Source organism: Lactuca saligna, chromosome 4 (assembly GCF_052625555.1).
Source record: "Lactuca saligna cultivar CGN05327 chromosome 4, ASM5262555v1, whole genome shotgun sequence".
In the NCBI taxonomy this organism is placed as follows: Eukaryota; Viridiplantae; Streptophyta; class Magnoliopsida; order Asterales; family Asteraceae; genus Lactuca; species Lactuca saligna.
The window spans coordinates 69,518,241-69,524,629 of NC_136420.1; positions in this window are offsets into that span (position 1 = coordinate 69,518,241).

The window sequence follows — 6,389 nt, forward strand, 5'->3', positions numbered from 1 at the left end:
TGTCAACACGCATGTCAACAGGTCTTCGCAGGTTCTCCCTCTTTTTCCGATTTTTGACCAGTTTCGCATTTCGAGCCCTATTTTGATGATTTTGATGTGGGATTTTCACCAAAATTCATATTTTTGACATCTTAGACCCTCTAAACTCATATTTTATTCCCATCTTAAAGATTTATTTAATATAAATCATATTTTTAGGATAATATCAAGAGTACATAAAGGATCTCTTTGACTTTTCCCATAACGTTATGGTGCCAACCACCCTCATATAAACTTTATATCACTATCCACATCTAGTTAGTCAATTCATTTGCTTTTTCAACACTCTTCCCAGCTAATCAACCTTTATCAACCCCTTATAAACAAATCCAAGAGATTTGTTTCCCTTCTCCTCTAAGATTTATCAACTCTTCTCTCAAAGGCAAACTTTCTCTCTCTCCTAGAACACGATTTCTCCAAGAAATTCTTGAGTATTTCCTCCATCTTTGGTAAGTATTTTCTTTTAACGTCTACACAATCTTCACATCTTTATACAAATCGTCATGGGGGGGCTTAGAGGGGGGGGGGGGGGGGGGGGCAAAGTGGGCAGCTGCACAGGGCCCAATTTTTTTCATTATATATTTTTATTTAGAAATACAAAATTATAATAAAGATAAGGGTCTTTTTTTTCTTGTTCGTCCTGGGCCTTTAAGAATATTTCATTTTTCAGGACCGGCCCTGCAAATCGTGGATCATTTACACAAATATCTACATATTTGTTCTTAGGATCTCCAAATCTTCAAACATCTTTCAAGTGTTCTTGACTTGAAACTCTCCATCTTCAACCTTCATCCACAAGAAATCATAGAAGGTGAGTTCATACCCCTACATTTTCATGTTTTCTTCAACTTTTAAGAGGGTGGGGGGGATACAAGTTACAACACCAAAACATATTCTAAACTCAAACATCAGCTTTCAATGGAAAAGTTATGGTCTATTCACAAACTGTTTTGACATTATTAAACTTAATATTTTTCAAAACTGTTTAATTTGCTAATAGTTCATGTCTATACCTTTCTAATGACTACTTGCATGTGTTCATATGATTTTTCTACAATTTATGGTGATTTTTACAAAACTTTCTATTTATTTCAGAAATGATTTCGGACCAGTCTGTGAAGATGAATATTGTCACACTGGTTTAGTAGATTCATTTTCTAAACTTTTAGAGTTTACAGATTCAGTTTTCGACTTACGGTGAGTTTTCTATAATTTTTCTAATAACAGGGACAGATACATTAAAACTATAAATATTGTTTATAAGATCATTAACACTTTTATGTTGACCAAGTGTGTAGCAATATAAAAATACATGTTGATTATATTTCACGTTATTTTACTTCCATGAAAAAAAAATCATTCACATAAGGGTTTTTCATCACTACAAACATATATGATAAATTATAATAGGCATAGTTTATGGTTCATTAACACTACGAACATACTAAAGAAGGTTTCCTTTCTACTACAAAAAGGGGTTTTCATTCACACTACATGTAAACTCATTAAATCAAATTTTTGAGGCACTACTTCATTGTACCCACTAGGGTACGGGTTAAAGTCCTGTAATTATAAACCAGAATCTCTTATAAGGAGAATATGATACTTGTATATAGATATATATTGGGACTGACAATCTCGCACCTAAGTTGCATGCAACAGCTAGATCAGCAGGTCTGGGGTGACAAATGTCATAACATTCCGACGCCTGAAGAATGTTGTAACAGGTTGTCTGTGTCATTAGCATGGTTATGATAACTCGCATAGGGAAATAAATGATACATGTAGCTTACAAGGAATTTCTACATTCAAATGGTTTTATTCAATTTAAAAACTGCATATACTATCATAAGTATGGAATAATAATTGTATATTCGGTCTTGGGTTTTAAGACTGCATTTCATTTAATAAGGAAAATATTAGATTATTCTGTAACAAACACTAATTTTTCAAAGAATGGTTTTCAACTCTACATTCAAAAGCTTATGCACTCACCAACTTAATTGTTGACACTCTTTCAAAATTACTTGTATTCTCAAGTAATCCTTAAAACATGTAACTATCAAGCTTTTGAGGAGAGGACGCTAAGGCGTCAGACAATTCATTTTATCATTATATTGTAATCGATTTTGAAATATGTAACTCATGAAACCATGTAACCTTTTCGATTATATTTATGATTGTTGTGTTTACTGTGGTCACTATTATACTCGTTGTTATGATACTATACATGAAATCATCCCACCCCCGGACGTTTCCGCCATCCTAGGTTTGGGGGTGTGACATTATAGTAGAAGTCAGTGGACACATAAGCTCTTTTCCATTTAAAAGTCAAAATCACATTTTGACTTTCTCAATATCCTCCCCTGAATACTTCCCGTGTAGCTAATATCTTCCTAATTTTCACACTAACCAACACTCAATTCTCTCTCTCTCTCTCTCTCTCTCTCTCTCTCTCTCTCTCTCCGATGCTTATTAAGATTCGATCGGTCACGTCGGTTTTAATGCAAGCTCGCCGACTTTAATTTTTAGCAAAAATCACAAGTTTTTATTAACATTGTGTATAGATTTTGCAACTCAGTTGCAATCAATTATATCTTATCAAATTAAATCATGCTCTGTTATTTCAATTAGGGTTTTTCAATTTCAAGAAAATGTCAGAGAAGGAAGAGAAATGAGGTGATTGTGGTGAAGATGGCGATGAGTGGAAAGATGTGATAATGACTCCTAACCGTTTAATTTCCGAAGAAATTTTTGTTTTGAAGTCTAAAAAATTAGATGATCATGAGGAATATACCGGAAAAGGTAACGATGGAAGTAGTCCCAATGATAGAAATAGTGTTCGGAGTAGAAAAGGTAGTATTGCAGAATGAAGGGTTGCAATGCATGGTAATTTGAATGCCAATGCTTAAGTATCAGAGTATCGGTTTTTTCCTTACGTGATACTACTTGGCTTCCGATTCTTACAATACCTTGTGGTATTAGTCCCACTTCATTGCTTGGTTGTCCAGTTTTGCTCCCTAATTCTCAGGTAATGTAAAGTAATTCTCCATTTTAACCTGATTAAATCATCATTTTGATGTTTACTATTGGGTGATTTCATATTCATATGCATCGCCTACTACTAGATCCTTTCAATATCCTTCGTCTATGAATCAAGAAATTTTAGGCATGAAATCATAGACAAAGGTTTGATGCGGAACCATTGTCGTCTAATGGAAATCGATATTGAGAAAGTCAAAATGTGATTTTGACTTTTAAATGGAAAAGAGCTGATGTGTCCACTAAAACCTGCTATAATAGGTTAGAGGGACTAAAAAAAATAGGTTGCTTCTAACCTTATGTCCCTATAAAGACACGAAATTGGTTTAGGGACTTAAAATGTCAACGCTATAAAGTTTGCATGACATTTGTGTCATTTCCTTGTTGAAAATTTATGGATATAATACACTTACACCTAGTTTCCGAGTTTAACAAAAGAAAAGAAAACAAGAGAAAAGAAATTCAAGAGAGATAAGAAGAGAAAGGAAAGGGAAAAAAATTTGTGTTCTCGAGTTAGAGAGAAGTAGAAGGAAAATTAATCATTTTGTTTTTTTCCAAATCCTCCGAAATCGGAAGGACAGTTAGGAGGGAAAGTGATCACTCCATTTCCCTCTACTTCCTTCCACTTCCTTCCTTTAATGAAACTCGGGAACAACAATTTCTTTTAGTTTCTTCTCATTTCCATCCATTTTATTTCCTTTCTCTCGTTATGTTGAACTCAAGAATATGGTGTTAAGGGTGGAGGTAGTGGTAGCACTCCTAGCACATTGACGCATAAGTTTTTTTTTATTGACACGTAGGTTTTTGATTGTAACCTAAGCTTAACATCTAACATTGAAAATAGTAGGGAGTGGTATTGTGAATTTAAATATGTTTTATTTAGAAAAAAGAAAAGAAAAAGCAACAAATAATAGTTTTTGTGGTCAAAAGGTGAGCATCCAATCAAAGCAAAGCTTCCTCTCTCTCTCTCTCTCTCTCTCTCTCTCTCTCTCTAAGTTGGTAACGACTTACTCTTAGCGAGCCCCCTAGTGAGAGCTGGAGACGGTGTGTAACTACTCCATCAACCTCCTAGCGAGACTTCCTAGTGATCCACTCCCTACGGCCTAAGTAATTTAAACATGCATCGGAAAAAACATTTTAATATTTAGCTCCCAAAAATGGACCCGTTCTAATCAAACATGTATACAAAATTGCCAACAATAGGGCTTAAACAATGAAAAACTAAATATCCTCCTATCTTTTGTTCCCATTTATTTTTCAACTCCTATAAAATAATGACATGTGGAATTCAGTAATAATCTATCTTAATCTATTTTCTTGATTTTGACACTTATCTTAAACTAGTGAGTATGAAAATTAGTAGGAACAAAAGATATGAGGATATTTGATTTCTCTTAAATAATTTTACATTTAGGTTATAATGGAGACCAATTCGAGTAGAAAAATTAATTTCAAATCCAGTCGTGTATATTGGTATCAACAAGGCAAACCTTCCTTTTCTCCTTGTGACGAACACGCACAAGAGGAGGGATAATGGGGGAGATTTTGTAGGTATGTGAGGCGGATTAGAGTTTCAAGTGAATTGTTACCATAGTTAATTAATTCTTTTTCTTAAATACCCACACTAAGGGGTGGATCTTTTTCAAAAAACTTGAAACATTAAGATAGTAAGCACAAACAAATTAATTAATTACATTGATTTAATAAGTCATTTTACTTATTTAATAACTAGAAAGTTTTATTTTGGTTTTATTGTAATAAATAATAGACAACTAATTAATTATTTAGGGTTTGTTTGATGTTAGTCTAACACGGTCCAGTCAAACCTTTTTTTTTTGACATGGTTCGAGTTAGTTGAGTCAGCTTGTTTTATAAGGGTTATTTGCACATCAGACTCGGTCCACATCCTCTGAATCGTTTCTCAAAGAAAAGCTACCAGCTTAGTCCTTTACACCATTTTCACGTATTTTACCTTCTCTTCTCCTTGCCCATTGATGTAACTTATTCCTTCTGATTCTCCATCCATGCACGCACATCTTTTCCTTCCACCACCACTGGTCCTCTTCATCTTCAATCGATTCATGAAATCAATTTCAAAATCGAGCCATGAAATAGATTTTGAAAGCAAGTACTAAGCGGCCTATTCACGTAATATTCATGTTTGTAGAAGTAAATGCATTTTCTTTGTTAGTTATTGCCAAACGAAACCCATGATGTATGGTTCGGGAATTAAATTTCATGTCAATTGTGAAAATATCTTTAATTTTATGTTCTTGTTAAGATTTGTTACAATGAAGTGATTATGATCTTGTTAATTTATCTATTCTTTAAAGTGGGTGCTAAGCAACCCTAATCATGTATTAATATTAGTTGTGGTTTCTTTAAAGATGTTATTGTACTCTCCATGTCACAATTAGACTCTAACATTAAATTTTGGAAAAGATTAAAATTGTTTATTGTTGTAGTAAGATTAGTTGTTTGCTAAAGAAGAGAATACATGGAAATTAAGACCCAAAGATATAGAGATATAGAGATTCAATTCATTCCATTCCATTTCTTGGAAAGGTTTAATCTCTATGAGAATGATCACTTGGATTTCATCAACATCCAGATCATCTTTCATTTTGATGCTTGTTTTAGTTCTTAGAATATTTAATTGCTAAGCTTCATTAGTCTTCTGTTTTTTGACTGATTCAATTCATTATTCCCTGTTTTTTTAATTTCTTATAGATATTCATCAGTACGTACATGGATTTGGATTATAGTCAAGACTTGTTTCTACTATATTATTTTTTTTGCTTCTTAGTTTTTTTTAACTATTAATTCTTTTAATATTGCAAAATTAAGTTACCTAAAGGATGAGAGACTGATATGTTGATCATGTATGCATATATTATGAGAAATAGCAATGTAATTTATAGTTGATATTAATATATACAAGAGACAACATAAGGATATTTTGGTTATTTTTCATCATTCACCAATGTCAATCAGAGATATAATCAAACAATATAGTTTCACTCAGATGCCAACTTAGTCAGAAGTTCTACCTTAGACAACACTAACTTAGTTATCAACTATCAAATGACCCATTAGTTGTTCTCATTCGTAAAGAATAAATTTATTACTTATAAAATAATCCATCTATCTCTTCTAATAAATGAATCTTATATGTGTCACATGTCTATTTTTATACTTCCTTTTTACTAATTGGCATCTTCTCTTAAACTCTATTCTCTACTTCCTACTTCCTTCCTCATCATAATCCTTCCTGAAAATTAGGATTTTCAATTAGAAAGTATTGTGTT